Here is a 17,673-nt window from a genome sequence, read left to right on the forward strand (position 1 = left end):
CCTGGAAAATTCCGTCAGAATCTGTTCATTTCTTGACTTCAGTGTTTCTCCTACATCTGGGAACATGGGGATAAGGATGCTTTTGTTTCCCATTTTGCGCTCTCTGTTTAGACTGCTAGTCCCCACCTCAGAAGGGCTATCACAGTCTGACTAGACAATGTCTGGCACAATGCAGCTCCATAATCCATGCTGTAAAAATGCTAGGTACCAAAATTAAAATTATCTCCAATATTTAAGGCACTCATCACTCTGCTATCCAAACACAAAAGGTAGTGATGTTGCCCCTTAAGTACAACTAATCCCCAAAAGTGGGGTTGTTCACATATTTTGCATGATTTGTGGAGTGGCCTCATCTTAAAGATGCTATGAACACCACAGTGTTTAAATTGTCCTGTTCCTGATGCTTTAAATTCCTAAATTTAAACACAGCATATTGTGAAGTCAGAAACAAAAAACTTGAAGCGATCACCGGGATGTATGTGTTTAACTTTCCATTTGTGCTGCCCCCACTGTCAATTAAGGCTTATCTAGTGTTTGGTGTTAGTCATTAAAAAAAAAAAAAAAAGTTATGGAGCGCATAGTGCCACGTTCCAGTCAAATGCTTTAGCAAAGGCTGCTGTTACGAAAAGGATTTTCTAATAAGGGGAATAATGATCTTCAGATTCTGACCTCCTGGCACGGCAGTGAGGTTTATCAGGAGGGGCATGTGACTAGTTAAGACACACAGCCCCAGCTTGAAGGAAACAGCTGCTCATTTCATGCTTTAGCACTTGGCAGCTGGACAAGGAAGGGTGATGTTTGTGTTGAATACCTCTGCAGAACCAAGTACAGTAAGTGATTTTTCCCTGTTTTGTTTTGTTGTTTTTTTTTTTTCCTAAACTGCTACTGCTTTCCTATTTTCATCCTAGACCTTTCATAAAAACACTCAAGGGTGAGGTGTATTTTTGTCACCTCATTGATAAGCAGTCATTCGTGCTCAGAATGCCTATATTTTCCTGACCTGTGATTAACAATAGCGTTGGTTTTGCTCTTGCGGGAACAAGACAGGTACGGTGTTTTAGTCTCATAGCCAGGAAGAGAAAATGGTGTTTATTTACTCAGATGATGGTGTGAAGAGGTTGTTTATGGTGAGTGTATTTTCCTTTGTAGAGCTAGTCAATAAGTAATGATGCAAGTTGAGTATAGAGCAATTTCAGTATTTGGCTTAAAAGTACTCGTGTAAGGAATTGACAGAGATACTCCCTCAAAATAGTGTGATTGGTCTGAAGAAAGTTGCTTGTGACTGGTTACTTTCTGAGGGTGAATGAAGACATTTTTTTGGAAAGAAAAAGGTAGAAGCAGAGAAATACAGGAAGACAGTGAAGATGTACTGATTAAGATATAATTGAGTCATTCTGGATAATAATGTGTAATTAGGTTGTGAAGATTGAAAAAATCCACCCTAAAACCAGGGAGCAAGTCTCCTAAATATCTCTAGGTTTTTAATCCAATTTATTTTTGGATACTTGCATTTTTGATGTTTTTGCTTCATGAATGATTGATTTCCCCATCTGATAATTTTTGACTGTTACAGTCTGAAGTTTTTCTTTAAAACACAAGAATTGGAGTATCAGATATATGTAAAGGAACTTTTGATCAATTATTTATGTAGAGATTAATCTCTTTTTTTTTTGGAGGAAGACTTAGGAGGAATGAGAACAAATGAATGGGTGATGGAGCTTGATATGTGATGAGACTGAGGGATGCCAGGTGCATTGGGGAAGGTTAAAGAAGCACAGAGGTAGACAGCAGTGGGATCCTGTTGAGGAAGGTGTATATCAAGTGAAAAAGTCTGAATTTCACAACAGGACCAAGGGTAAACACTGGCAGGTTTAGTGAATCGTGTGGTCCCTCCTTTAAAGATGGGGAGAATAATCCGTATTCAAAGACTTCTCACTTCAGAAAGAGAAACTTTATGTATTTCTCCCTGAAGACTTTTGTTTTACTTTTAAACCATAGTTATGGCTTTGCCGGTTAACTGGAAATTTTATAGGAAAATGTCGATCAGTTTCAATTGTTCACAAAACCAGAAGTCTGCCTGGCTTCCTGCCTGTTCGCGTCTCTGAGGATAGACTGCCTTTGAACCAAGAGCTCGAGTACTATCAGGCTGTGGTTGCACTGCAGCCCTCCCACGCAGATGGGAACGACACTGTGGGTGCAGCAGGCTTAGGAGGGCTCGAGGTGTCTGGATTTGTGCTCAGGAGCCCCTAATCGCCTGGGAACCTTGGCTACAATGGGGCCCCTCAGGCCTGTGTGGGTCTCCATCCCATGTGGGGCAGGGAGAATAACTGATTCTGCTCTTGCTTTTTTATTCTGATCCCAGAATACCTCTTTTTTTCCCCAGAACTATAGGAATTCCTCATTTTGGGGAAGACTATCCCATGGTGTGCTTGTTTGCAAAAGTATTTTATGTTTGTGATGAATGTTCTCTGTTGAGCAAGCTGCCTGGTCAGATGAGAAGATCTGTTGAAGAACCATGCTTTGAACCTAAGTTAAACTCCACATCCACCAGAAAATAGATAGGAGCTCAGACCGTTCCTGCTGTACCACCTTCATCCCTATCTCTGGCCCAACCACGGTGCCAGGGTTGGTGCAGAAGACTGGTGTAAAGCCATATGGTTGCATCAGCTGGTTTACGAGCCTGCTATATGTGCCTCTTGTGCAACTGATTTTATCCTCAGGCATCCTTTGGAATTAAGTGTGGTATAAAAAGGAATGATTGATGATTGCATAGTAAAAATTAGATAACTGCACTGCTGAGCTCTCCTTTAGGTAATATATGTCTGTCACAAAACATGCTGTCACAACAGTCACTGAATTGCCTCAAAGAACAGGTGAGGAGAGCTCTGTTTTGTGCCTCTAACTCAACATTTGGATCTACAAAATTTAAGGTAAACAACCATGCTTTATTTACAGCTTCCAGCAGTCATTACTGTATCTTATTTTGAATGAAATTCAAGACTCATGACTAGACTTTTAAATCCTCTGTCCACAAAATAAAACTTGATCAGCATTACAAGATTTTCAAGGGTGCAGTTGTTTCAATCCTTATCACCAACCCATTTTGCTAGGGATACTTACCGTTAAACACAGTGTACTTTGAGAAACAAGAGTATTGCAGTCTTCAGGCTCTCCTCACTTTATGGCTTTTCTGATGAATTACAACTGCAACATCTGTTACTGCAGCACCAGTCATGGGACACCATTGGGGCACACTGGTTTTGTACTTGAGTAGAAGACACAACCTCTGTACCACCACTCTTTTATATTATTTTATAATATCTTGATCTCGCAAAAAGACGTGCTCAGCTTTCCGAATATCCCCCTGCCCCATGTGTTCATGTAAGCCAAGGCAGTTCTGCATAGGCATGAAGTACATGAATTAAATTTCAGCATGCTTTGTTTGGGGAAGTGCTCAGCCCTTGTATTTCCCATTGATGCATGTCCAGAAAGTCCAATACCTAACAGAAATTCTTCATCCTGGAATTTTTTTTATTACATAGTAGAGGAGATTCAGTAACAGCGTGACCATTGCCGTCCCTCTGCAGAAGTTCAGTGCGTACTTTTATCACTGTAAGTTTCCTGTTGAATCCTTTTCCTTTACTCTGAGGAAATGATCAGGGCAGCCTTACAGTTCTCTGAATGGGCATATTTCTGCTCTATAGCAAAACATCTAGCTGAAGAGTAACCACGGTTTTGCCAGTCCCTCTCTCTAGCTGAAAATGTCACTAAACACAGGAGTGACCTTCAGGATGTTCCTGAAGAAAGAGAGGAAACTACTTGTAAAAATACTGAATTCTGTGGTTTTCTTTTTTTCCTAAGCTGTCCGGGCCCAGCTACAGAACATTTTTATAGGTACTCTAAAAAACTTGCACAGAATGTTTTCTGTTAACATATTTGTGGTGTAATCGCTTTGCACCGCTAAATTTGAAAGTCATGTTTTCACATTGGCCCTCCCTTTTAAGTCAGGAATGGCAATGTCTTATAAATGTCTTGAATAAAAAAGATGAAACAAATTCTCAGGTCTTCTGATTTTTGCTGTGCATTGCTTTTCTCTGTGCTTTTTTTATTCGATGTGAATAGCCAGTGCAGTAGTACTTTTTCATTAATATGTTTTCTTATTGGTATAACATATCTAGAAACCACCTGACCACCAGATTAGAGGCATTAGGACAGGGCAGAACTTTTCTCTTGTAATGAAGGTAAAAGAATATCAGCTTCAAGCACTGGCAGTATCAACAAAGCAGACTTGGCAAATCCAGTTCAGATACAAAGACTAATCCTGCAAATGCATAGGTATATGCTGACCTGAACTCATGAGTGGTCCCATCAGAAAGTTCAGCTTACCTATAAGTGTGTATGGGGTCAGGATCAAAGTGTGGGTGTGTGGAAATACCCACACGACTGATGTTTACAGCTCAGTGGAAAATACAATTACCCCTGAGAATTATTCTGATTGTTTTGGTGGCCATCTGTTGTCTCACTTCTCTGAATAACTGCCCCCCTTGCTGCAGTGTCCTGTGACCACATTCAAATAGGTGAAATGGTTTGACACTCTCTACACTGTATTCTCCCACCTGTGATTTATGCATATTATCTTTACTAGTGATCTGGAGTTTCTCAGGCAAGGGGAGAAGGCTTCAACATCTCAAGAACCTGCCAGGCATAATAATTTGTGCAAAATTAGTGAAACCTGAGCTATTCTTGTTCAGATACTTTATATATTTAGTTCTTGCAAACAGAAAATAACTGTATCACCTTAAATTAACACAAATTTATTATTAGTGATTCAGCATTATGTCTGCTTTGGACTACCACAAAAGTCATACCAAGCTTAATATACCAGTAGCTAATACATATTGATATTATGTGTTATGTATGTCAATACATTTCCATATACAACTCCTTCCATTACTGCCTCTCTTTTCCACTCCTGCTATGGAAACAGATGTTCCAGTCAGAGTAGTGGTGGGCTGAGAGAATCTGGAGTGTGGGAAATGTCTGCAGGAACAGGATCTCTGAGATGAGCAAGGATTTTCTGTTCCTTTTGAAGTATATTTTGCTCACCATGCCTGAAGCAGGTTGATGGTTTTCAGTGTAGAAATCTGTCTCAGAGGTTCGTATTTAAGTCATACATTGTATGATCAATAGATTGAGCGTGACTTATATTGCGTGTATTTGCATACTTGCTAAACGTGTTGATGAGGCTGCCTTTGACGCATGAACCAAGGTTGCATGTATTCTTTGTCATGATGTTGTATTCTTTTTCATATTCTTTCAAAAGACATAACATTTCTCCAGCTTAAAGTCTGGTATCACCAAATTGAATTTCTTTAACCTGAAATAGCATTATTACAGATAGGCTTCCATTCATAACCCATAATTCACTTAGGTCCACCTAATCCGTAATCTTCATGCTGGTTCATATGGCATGCATTGGTGAGTTCTGTTTGTTTTGCAGCTACCCAGTGTTTGAACCCAGAGTTTGTTTGGAAATTTCTGATGTTGCTAGTGGAAAGTAAAAAAAAAAAAACAAACCACCCAAAAAAACCCAAACAGTTTATGCAAATATGTAATTGATTATCAGTGGGGCAAATTACATCAGAAAATCTTTGCTGGACTAGGGCTTGAGTCAACTTACTGTCTGGGTATATAGTGATTTTTGTCATCTGAATCAGAATAGCCATGACATTCCAGCCTTGTCACGCTGTTCATGAAATAGCTTCCTTAAAAGACTAATATTAATCTCTTCTGCTAAAGATGTCTTGCCTACTTCAGCTTGCTTACTCATGCTCTGCTTTACCAAATTCATGAACACATACTTCCTGGAACAGCTACCACCCTTCCTAAAACTCTTGGTTTTCAGGCCCTACCCTAATGACTGTATATTTTTATCTTAAGTAGGCATTGGGGCAGGAACTAGATAGAATTCACTTTTTTTTCCCTCTTCTTGAGTGAGTGCTCTTCCCCTGAAATTACACAGTCATGCTCTTGCCTGCTTTCGCCCTGCGGCCCAGAGAAACTACATTATATTAACATGTAATTTCATTGATGTGTTGGGGCTGGTATATCTACTCTGTAGTCTCAGCAAAGACAGTGGGAGATTTACAATCCTTCCCCTAACGGGAAGAATTGATCCTATATATAGCTCTCACAGTTTTAGGGAGTGTTCAGAGGTCTTGGATAAAGAGCTTGGGCGTCACAGCTGCAGCTATCTAATATGGGAGTGACCAGAGGATGCTTACCACAGACAAGGCAGAATAGTTTCTGGTGTGCAGATCCTCAAAGGATCAACACCTGCTTGGTGTTGCTGACTCTGATAGGCTTCTCGAATGCCCACTGTTGGGCATTTGGAGACTTTAATACTGAAAATGCAGAAAGAGGCTAACAGCTCTAGGCAGTCACCTTCTGGGATGAGGAAGCAAGAAGTGAGAGACCAGGCTGAGAATCACAGCCCTGAAGTCAGGCCCTGGAAGTGAAAGGGAGCCAGGATTTGGATGCTTGAGCCTTCTTTTGGATTTAGTTCTCCGCTCACATTGCGGAACCAAAATCAGAGGGGTGGTTTTCAGACCAATATATCTGAAGTAAAGGCTCTTTTGCAATTTGCTTCATGTCTGTGTTTCAAAATCTGTTCCTTTTGGAATTCTTGCACTGATTTAACAATATTGATTCAGAAATTGGTGTAAATTCTGACTTGGACACAGTTATCTGGTATACTAGTGCTTACAGAAATGTATTTCATTCCTGTAAATAAGCTTGAAAAGGATTGAGCTGTTTTGAATACCTAACTGCAATAGCAGTCAGTCTTTCAATGCCGAATACTGGGGGAGGAAAAACAAGTCCCTAAATCTCTATCTCCGCTTCTAAATCAAGATCTTCCTAACACCTCCCACCCTATAATTTCCTGTCCTTACTTGACCACGTTTTTCACTTCATGTTAGCTCTACCACATAGCCACAGGATTTTTTTTGTTTTTAAATCTTTATTGGTATTAAGCAGACCCTTCAAGAAATTATTATAAGCTCCTTAAATTTAATAAATATATGCTAAGGAGGAAATAATTATGAGTTGCCTCTATAAATACAGGCTTGGATGAATTTAATAAGTGTCTTCCAAGTTACTTGTGAGGATGACAGGTATTTGGGATGGCCTGAACCAGCCACTGCAAAGGCCTTATACTACCAATTAACTGAAGGGGTTTTATCCACACAACCAAAAAGATACTTGGTGGACTATGTGATTCTCAACTGGTACAGCTACAGCAACTGCTCTCATTGCTTTTCAAATAATGGTGAATCTTTGGCATAGCATCTCTACAAAGTATGCATTTTGGGATTTTCTACAGATGTTGCTCTTTTAGGCAGAAAATACAGATTGCGCTACAAATATGTGGGGTTTAGAGAATTACAGTGTTGTATTTTAATACACGAGCATTGCAAAATTAACCAATGGGTTTTGGTAAGGTTTGTTTCTCTGAAGTCCTATTGTCCTGTTGTGTGGTTGTGGAAGTGGGATATTTGTGTAGCTGCAATCCTGTGTTAAATATTCTTTCATACAATAAATATTTAACTACCAAAATAATACTAGCAAACTAAAGATCAAAGTTTCCTGTTTAATGTATTACTTATTAAGGCAGGATCTGTAAGATGCTTTTCCTCTTTTCTTCTTTGAGATAGATTTTTCTTTTTTACACTGCTCCTTCCCCTTTTTCTAATTGTCTTGCTGTTCTGTATATTTTTATATATAGCACCTTCTTCAGATGACCTTGTGTTTGTGTTTCAAGTCTTTTGATGAGAAATTTCTGTCTTGCCATTACTGTCTTTTTAAAGAAGGCATTTAACTTGTTGGCTGCAAACTGTCTTATTTTTAGGAAAGTACATGGTTATTAATAAAACTCACTCTGTTCCAAAAGCTTGGATATAGGAATCAACTGTGCTGACACTGTTCTCGTATCCTGTACTCTGTAGACTACTTGTTGTATCGTAAACAGTTTTAGAGTTTTGCTGTGTGACTTCATACAATTGTACTAACCACTGTGTGTTGCTTAGTAGAGTGCTTAGTAAGGAAACAAGGCTTAGTCCGCTGACTGATGGTTGCTTTTTACCTCTGAAAATAACTACAAAATCTGGTCAGGCACGCTAGAAAGAGCAAATAATCTCTTCCCTGCTCTTCTCTGTTGGAGGCTTACTACTTTAAAAACCTCTGAACTGGCTTAAGAAATGCTGCATGCCTGTGTTTAAAATGCTGTCTTTGCATCATTAAGAAATCAGGAGCCTGCCATTGTTTCACCCATCTTCCCAAGGGAAAACTCATAGAAAATAACTAAGGAACTGCTTGTGTATTTTGATATCCAGCATCTGCTGACAGAATTTCACAAAGAAAGATGCCGGATCTCTCCTGACCTCCAGGCTGTGTTTTTACTCTACCAGCTTTTTTGCACGCCTGTGACTTGTGAGTCATTGGTGACTTCTGCAGATGCAAAACCATAGCACCGCACAAGGCAGGCATCCCTGATTCATGTGAGTCTGCAGCAGACAGCAATTTGCATGAGTTCCTAGGATCATGCAGCAGGTCTGCCTACTGTCATGTGTGTCTGTCAGTGTTTTCTAGTGTACCAGTTTAATTTGCATTCTCTCTTTCAAGAGTGACTGCTCTCAAATGAATGGGAAGCTGCCATCAGGGAATGAGAAGGGTTACTGGCCATTAGGAACCAGTCCAGTCTCTCTCCTTGTCTGGGACATATTAGCACGTCTATGGGGAAATAGCAGTTATGTGTGAACCATTTTCTGCATTTATCAAAGGGAAAACAAAGGATGATTCCATTAGAAATACACCGTAACAGCCAAATGAGCAAAAGGAGCCAAGGTTCTGGCCTGCCCCTCCGTCCTTTTAACTCTTTCTTGCTCCATCGCAGACACCCAGCTTCCCATTACTTAGGTTTCTGAAAGCCTCTTCCTGCCTTTATTGTTCTGCCAGTTGCTGCCTTCAATTTACTGCACTGATAAGTACTTCCCAGGCTGTAAATGTGTGGTCGAGATATTTCTGAAGCCGACCCATGTTTTGATTGTAATCACAGGAGGAAAGGTCAGCAGCAAAACTGCTCTTGCTGCATGGGGAGCCCACTCCTCACACCAGGATAGGTATAGATTGTGAATTCATGGGGGGAGACGTGAGGTAATGTGTGGGATAATAGGGCCAAAGAAGAAAAAAGAAACACACACTTAACCTCCCCTCTTCACAAGGTGATACCCTTGCTTTTATTAGATGTAAAGTAACTGCAGTTGTTCTTCAGCTTGGGGAACACCGGAAACCAGAAAGAGTGAGAAATCAGATATGGCCATCGATGCTGGAAATGACAGCAGGTAGGTAGGAGGTGTTGAAATCTCCCTTCTTTTCCTGTGACTGCAGATAATAATTTTATCTTCTTTTGATACAATGTAGCTGCAGAGATGGAAAAGGGAAGAGGGCATGTGTTTTAACATCTTGCTTTTTGGGACACTTAGCTATAATCTCTACTATTTGGGTGACCAATACATGCCTGTAGAGCTTGACGTGCTTGAGAAGCTCCATACGTGTCTGTAATTCCTGTGGCGTCGTTATAATGCGTGGCGCAGATGCTGCAATGTGGTTGTCCAACCAGCGTGGGCCTAGAAAGTATCGTGCCATAAGGAGTTAGTCTGCAGTGGGAAATAACTGGAAATGACAGAATTATATGGAGTGAAAAAGCTTCTTCCACGGGAAAATTGGTTTGGAAGCCATCGGTTTATCAGGCAAGAACTTTGATACCAAACTTACTGAATTTTAATACAAGTTAGAGGCTCTTCTGGTTCCTCTTTGCCTTAAAATTGACTGAAAAGTGGTATGAAACTGAAAGCAGTGCTGACTCTTAAAACTGTCTTAACTCTTGGAAGATTTAACAGCTTCAAAAAAGACACTACTCAGGGACTATGCTACTACAGAATAATTTTGGCTTAGTTAAAAATAAGACAAAATAAGATTTGTGGGGAAAATGTGTATGCCCAAGCTGAATATATCAGGAGATCTAGGTAAATAGGGCCTAGGATTTCTTAGTAATCTAATTAATAAATAAGTGTGATTTTTCTAGGTTGGCTTTAAGAGCTGGCAAAGGTAAATAATAATAAAATATTAAAATATTTTGTGACAGATATATGATAATAAATATACTGGGTCTTTGTCTTTCAGAACTGAAGGTTTCATTATTTCCCCATATGTTTTTTAAAATAACTAAAAAAATGTTGTTTCTTGGGCTGATCCAGTCTCATTAAAGGCATGTAGTAGTGTAACCAGTCAAGAATATATGCTGATAAGGTGTTTTTTAACCCTGACTTGACCTATGTTAAAAAAGCAGACTTATTCATGAAAGACTGTAAAGAACTGTACACAAGTCTGTGAATAGCAGAGGTAATTGCCAAGAGTTTCTCTGAAGGTTTACAGGCAGTAGTACAACTTGTAAGCGGTATTGACAGTGTATTGATTTGGTTGCTGAAAAAAAGATTGAGTTAGAGTATGCGAACTGTTACTGCTGTTAGCTGACCTCTCCCAATGGGTTGTACGTTGGTGCTGGAGATCTCTAACATGTCTGAAGGGCAAAGATTCTCAGAAGAGCTGCGTCCCCTGGCATCATACATGTTAATCAAATGTCTGATATTTGGAAGTTTATTTTTGCTTTACTGGGAATAGCAAAGCATTTTTTGTGACAAATCTACTGAGAAGTGTGGCTGAAAGTTTTCCTCTTTTTAAAAATGAACTAAAGTCTTCCTTTAGCTCTTCCTTTTAACCTGATGCATTCTGGGCAATTGTACTACCTTGACCCGGGGAAAATGGAAGTAAGTTGTCGTGATCATCATAGTACATGGAATAACTCAAGGATGTATGTTCAGATTTTACTGCCATTATTAGCTGGAGTTACAGTTACAGAGGCAAATGCCAACACAGTCAATTGAGAAAACAAATATAGTAGTGGACAGGACAAAGCTGAAGTATGGTAGATTACCAGTTCCATAAAATGCTATAATTGCAATTGAGAATGAATGGATTTTTACAAATCCAGTTATCAAGTTAGCGATTATTTTAGGGGGTTTATAAGTGAGGAAACTGGGGGGGTGGTGGTGTCTGTTGTCTCAGAAATTATCTTTTCACAGAGAGATAAGAATCCTAAACAAAATGCTGTCTAAGCAGCTGAAGCCTTAATCAAGTGACTTTCTGATTACTGAAAGTATTTGATCACGTGGCTGCCATTACCATTCCTCATGATTTCTGTAAGCTTCTCTTTTATGTTAGGTCAGCATGTATTGTACCCATAAGCTAATTTATGAACTTCTATGAGGCATTACATGTCTGTGAGTTAATAGTTTGGTAGTTCATGTGAGTGGATCTGTATATCCATTTGGTTTCTCACCTATGGTCCTATTCGTTTAACCTCTGTTCCTATAGAAGAGTAGATATCTAGGCCCTGAAATCGTTTATAATACCCTTCTATTTTAATTGGGTGACCTCTGATGACCTGAAAGTAAATATTTGGCTCAGTGGACTCTTCTCTCAAAAATAAGTATAATGAAATACCTTTTGACAATTTTTAACTTGCATACTTTTGTGCTAAGGCAACAAATGCTCATCCCTTAGAGGCTATATTGGATATAAATGGCAAGGTGTTGGCAGCAGGTGGGCTGCAGGCATGGCCTCTGTGGGAGAAGGCCAGGGGCTGCCCTGTGTGGGACACAGCTGCTTCCATCTATCTTCGCAAGGGACCCATCGCAGACCATGGCTGAGCCCATCAGCTGAGTTGGTGGCACCTCTGTGAAAACATATTTAAGAAAAGCCAGAAAATGCTGGGTGGGGGGAACAAGACAGAGAGAACAAGAGAATGGAGAGGAGGAGAGAAGAACAGAGGGAATAACAAGGTCAGAGGACAAGGAGGTGCTCTGCGGTGGAGCAGGTTCTTCCCTGAAGGGACTGTGGCCTGTGGATAAGCCCATGCCAGAGCAGGTACACCTCTGAAGGGACTGTGGCCCACAAAAGCCCCATGCTGGGGCATAGGACAAGAGTGAGAAGGAAAGGGCTGCAGAGGGAAACTGCTGTGTACTGACCCTGACCCCCTGCACTGCTTCTTGCCTCATTGAAGGGACTGGGTTCAACCTGCAGCAATAACAAGGGAGGAGGAGAGATGTCTGGAGTGAAGCTGAGCCTGGGAAAGTGGGAGGAAAGGTGTTTTATTGTTTGTCGTCTTTGTTTCCCAATACCGAAATCAATAATTAAATATTTATGTTAATTGGCAATGAAATAAGTTTTACAGAGATTACACTGGTTTGGGGTAGGCACATAAAATGGAGTAGGTGAAACTTTATCCCGTGGAGTCTGTAGAGCTGTGGAGCCACTAACATCACCTGTGCAGTGCCTGTTGTTAGAGGTTTGGCTTTAGCCATCCACCAGCAGTGTACGCTTAACCATCCCCCTGATTTCTCCCCTTTTCAGACACGGATGTCTGTCTCTGTTTAGTGTCTTTTGAAGTTCCCCTTTGATCCAGAAGAAAGAGTGAATCAGAGTAACAGGGTGCAGACAGTTACTGTGGTTTATTGTGTAACTATGGTCCGAAGGTGTGTAGCAAAGGTGAGTACTGGTGAGTCACATTGGATGAGCCCAAGAGTCTTGTATTTAATTCTTGTATTTCATTTTCATTCCTCTCCTGCCCCCAGCAAGGCTTGTATCTTGCATTCATGGAGCAGTGCCACAATCTCTCCCTTGTTCTGTGTCCTCGCTCCACATGACAAAGTTCATCAGTAAGCCACATGTGCCATCCTGCAAACAGCTGCATGTGATGGTTGAGGTCATGGACTGGGACAGAAGCAGTGGCATTAGGCTGCCTGACAGCCCAGCATCACTGCCGTTTCCTGCCTAGCACAGCTTCAGCACGTGTCAGGCATTGGTGAAACCTGACCACGTATGTCATTTGCTCAGAGTTTTCTAGAAATGGACTTGTGTGTACTGTAATGTAGAAACTAGTACTGACCACCTACATGAAATATTGAGCTGCTTGGAGAGGAAAAACTTCAGGAACCATGAATTAGGCAACCCAAGACCTGTGTTGACTTGAGCCCAAACACATGTCTCAATTGCACCTGTGTAGGCAAAGGTGCACTGTTATGTGTCCCAGCTGGAATTCTTATTATGGTAATTACACCAATATGTGTGGAGACTAATCACAAGAAAGGGCTTCATTGCAAGAGCCTCCACTACATCTACAGGGTAGTAGATGAACTCTGTCCTGAAGAGCTTGCCCAGGACATGAGCAAGACAGGATAAAGGTATAGCAAGGGAAGTTGTCCTTAAACCTTCTCATGAGACTCTTGATTTCTTCTTGACTTCTTTTTCTACATACTGCTACTGATTTGATTTCCCTGTTCAGCTCCTCACATTTACCACTCTTTCTCCAGCAGCCAGGTAGAAGCTGTTTAATGCAAACATTCGGTGATGTGTTGTGTAGGCTTGGAGGAGGGGGAGATGAGGGGAGGTCTGACTTGCTTAAGCGCCAAAGAATGTCCTAATCTTGTAAAGAATATGAGTCTCCTGTGTGCAGGCCTCTGGAAAGTTTATGGATAAACTGAGACCCATAGAGGTGCCTCTGTGTCAAAGTTGAACTGTTTGTGTGTGGCTCTATTTATTGTCCCTAAGTAGAAGGAAAATAGCCCACTTTTAATTAATGGGGAAAATGCTACATGTACATTTACTTTGGCTTGGCTAAAAAGCTGTTTAAATTTCATTTAGCTAAATAAATATTATTCTGTCAAATTTAAGCCTATTTAAACCTGACTTATTGGTTTAGCTTGCACCTGTAACCAATATAACTTGCTTGAAATCCACATGAAAGTGCTCACACAGGGATTTGTGCTGGCTTGACATTTTAATATTAGTTAAACTGCCATACCTTGTAGGTGTGGACCTCCCCTTAGTAGCCTCCAGCAGTAAAAGTGATGTCTTTTGGTGCTACTAACAACAGTAGCCAACATTTAAAAGTTGACTGCACACTGCCCACTCTGTTCACACCATTTGGTGCTTTTGTAGAAGATCACAAGTTTGCTGGTAGGGTATCCTGTTTCTTTTAAAAACTAATGTATAACACCTGACCACATCTGTCTCCAAAAGCTCACAGCCTAAACGCTTGTTTTAAATATATCTGTCCAGACGGTCCACAATAGCACCATCCCAAGACTTCCAAAATGTTGAACACAAAATGCAATTACACTGCACAAGAGTACTAAGGAAAGCCATCTGCTCAAAGGAACTGTCTGCGTGCTTGTGGCAGTCGGGGCAGTGGCAAGGCTTGGAAAGGATTCTGTTTTGTAGTTCGATCCATCCTGAACTTCTAACCTTTGGGCACATCACTGCAAATATTTCTGCTTTTCCCCTAAGCAGGAAGTGCGCATCCTGTAATGGTAATATTTCATGAAATAGAGCATGACGTGCCTAATGCTGTGACTTGGTTCATAGGAATATTATGGCTGTATCTATTATGTAAATGAAGGGGGTCTTTTACAAAAAGCTGTAGGCTTTGAGGGAGTGTGAAGGTCTATATTGATTTCATTCCTAGTGCCTTAGCCTTCACCCATCCCTGACTGTCACCCTGAAATCCCTTCCCAGCATGTGGTGGGTTACCAGCAAGATTTGCAGTGGAGACTGTCATTTCAAGTGGCCTGATTAAGAAATGAGAATGGGTGGCTGTGGAGGATTGTGTGCCTCCTGTGTCCTTAATAGCCTCTGTTAGCCACAGTAAACCCAGTAAGATTTATAATTCCATTATAAGGCAAAAATTTATTATTTTGTTTTAGTTTCATTATAGTATGCAATCATTCACTAACTGTGTGATCTCATTGAGTGAACTCTGTTTTTCTTATACAGCTTTCCTGAATCCTCCTGAAATAGCTGGATGGCAATGAGATGTTTCAGAGTTACATTAGGAAGCACCTGGGGGCAGAGATTCTCTAGGTTATCTTTATTTGGAAGTCCAACTGCACCTTGGCAATCAATTTTTTAATAGTAACCACTTATTTTAAAAGTTTGTAATTCTTTACGTGTAGAAAAGCTCTGCTATGATTTTCTCTTTTTTCTTCTTGTGTTTCTCTTGCATTGAACCATTGACTATCAGAATATAATTTATTTAATTTACATAGATGAAATTTATAGTTGTATTTTACTCATCCATCTCTAGAGGTGGTGGTGTGGTTGGATACCATTGTGGTCTGATATAGACAAGATATTTATTGTTCTAGTAGAACAGCAGTGCTTAATCATACAAATAGTGATGTAATGGTTGTGGTTGTTGGAGTCTGCAGTCAAGAGATGTGATGTAAGGTTTTGGCTCGGCTGTGGATATGTGGCTTAGCCCCAGTCAGCCAATTCTTCCTCCAGTGGAAATGTTTTATTCTTCTTTTAGAAGCATTATGAGAATAAAACCCTTTAGTGGTCAGATAGGCTGTTTGGGGGGATGGTACAGTAACATCAGGATCTAGGTATCTACTAGTTAAGTAGTTGTCATATAATTTAAAAAAAATCCTGCAATTTTACACAGATCATTACTTGTTAATTACTATATGGCTGCCTTTATACTGTTGCCAACAGAAAACAGAGATGGTACTCACCTATGCTATCTATTTTGGAGGATGGTAGTACTAACAAAACTGAAAAGCCAGATCAAATCTCTTCCCCTCCTACATTTCATGCTCGGCAATTTTCACAGGATAGGTAGAAAATGCTATAGCTTTTCTCAATTCTATTTTTTGAAGAGCTGACTAAAAAAAATATTTTTAAATAGCCAATGTAAAATTTATTTTGTTTTTCTCCTCTTGAAAAAAACCCTAAGTCAAATGAAGTTGGAAAAACTAGATAGCTGGCTCTGTGAAAAATCAAGCCAGTAGTTTAAGCACTTAGAGAAGGATTTTGGGATGGTCAAAAGGGACAAACATGTCCAAAGTGGCATTCTAGCAAAAGTTAGGTGCCAAAGTACAAAGTTGCGATCTTGAAAAACGCTGCTCATCTGCTGGCTAACTCTCAAAGCAAGTAAACGCTCTACTTACTTACTTTTTTTCCCCCACTTTAAATATGTAAACAGTCTTGGGAAGAAAGACGGAACCTAGGGTGACACTGGCTCATGTGTGGCCTGACCAGCGGGTTAGAGAGTTGCGCATCTCCCTGTATTCTCTCTCTGGTCCACTTCAGACAACTTTGGGGTTTGCGTGATGGCCCAGCTCTAGCAGGAAGGGTTGAGGCTGCCTAGTCTCGCCCCAGAGCTAACTGTTAGGATGTCTTCTGCTACAATGCCAAGCATGGGTTCAAAGCCAAGGACCGCTGTGTACATGCCTTCCCCTTTTTCTTAGGTGAATGCTCTGACTGCTTACTTTTGTGTGAAAGGAGTAGCTAGCCCCCATTTCATTGCAAATAGGAGTTCTGCGCGATTCCTGGAGAAACAGACGTGTCTTCCTTCAAGAGGGGGTTTTGCACCACCAAATTGAAACAGAGGAAAGTGATCTCTTCTGGCTAGGAGGAAGGCACTGGTGGGGCAGGACTGAACGCTTGCACCTCTCTGCTCATGTTTCCTGTTGGCTAACCTGGGCTGCAGCATCGTGTGTGCACTGACTGGCAGAAAATCCCTGCTTGGTGAGCTGTGCTTATTTCCTGCAGGGTCCTTCTCTCAGCTTCAGGGAAAAGTGTGTCACATCTAAAACCATTGCTGGATGGGACCAGAAAGAACCTGGCTGTAGGACCTCGTCTAAAAATAACAGTATCTTTGGCTAAATGGTATATTTTGAAGATCTTCCAAGCAAAATACTGCTGTATGCTTAGAGCAGCCTGAGCCCCGCAGGACTTTGAAGCTGGGTCTATAGAGAAGTATCCAATGCAGGACATTTTTCCAGGCGCTGGGATGCAATGCACTGTGCTGCTAGAGGGTCCCTGACCAGTCAGTGGTCTCCTAAGTGGATCTGAGGTGCAGGTGGGAGTTAGCATAGTCCAGCAGTGAGCAGCATGCGTGTGCCAACTCTGTTTGGAAGGGTGAGAGACTTCACTGATGCAGATACAGACCAACCTCTGCTAGTTGGCCTCAGCACCTGGGAGCTGGTCTGGGCATGGTCAGTTCAGTAGTGCAGAGCCAGCCTGAATGAGCAGCATTTTCTCCTCTTTCTGGGAAGTGGGAGTTGTGCCAGGATACATTGGCCCTGCCTTTTGCTGAGGAAGCAGCATACCTACCCGCACCGTGGGTGTGAGCTGGCTGGCTGAGGTGGCACCAGCAGGGCCAGCAAAGCTGTTAATGCCTGGTGTCCCTTGGGCGGCTGGACCACAGCAACGTCTGCAGGGCTGCAAGCTCATGAGGACCTAGCTCAGAGCACTCTGTGCTCATTCCAACAGTGGCATTTGGGAGGGGGTCAGGGTGGGTCAGTGAAGAAGGTGAAGGATGCCAGTCCTACCGGGACTGAGTTTGCAGTATGAGGTCTGTGATATGGTAGGTTTGAAAAACTTGATATTTGTGGGTGAATTAGAGCAGGTATGTAGTTCATTAGTGCTTTGCATGACCAATGTTAGAAAGTTATGTTCCGTGCACAACTTCTGAAAAGAAATTTCCCAAAT

The 17,673-nt window shown here is 41.2% G+C and overlaps 1 protein-coding gene across 5 annotated transcripts in view; it reads left to right on the top strand.

Moving 5' to 3' along the window:
- RASGRP3 (RAS guanyl releasing protein 3) overlaps positions 1 to 17,673 on the top strand; it is a 59,617-nt gene that overhangs the window by 12,395 nt on the left and 29,549 nt on the right. For 2 of the 5 annotated variants that reach the window (XM_075748926.1, XM_075748930.1), the window contains exon 1: positions 699 to 830. The exons of 1 other annotated variant lie outside the window; for it this stretch is intronic. The gene's annotated coding sequence lies outside the window, so the exon portion shown is untranslated. Of the gene's footprint in view, positions 1 to 698; positions 831 to 9,331; positions 9,402 to 17,673 lie in introns of those variants that run through there. 2 more of the 5 variants (XM_075748929.1, XM_075748928.1) reach the window with 2 other exon arrangements.

Source organism: Balearica regulorum, chromosome 3 (assembly GCF_011004875.1).
Source record: "Balearica regulorum gibbericeps isolate bBalReg1 chromosome 3, bBalReg1.pri, whole genome shotgun sequence".
Taxonomy (NCBI): domain Eukaryota; kingdom Metazoa; phylum Chordata; class Aves; order Gruiformes; family Gruidae; genus Balearica; species Balearica regulorum.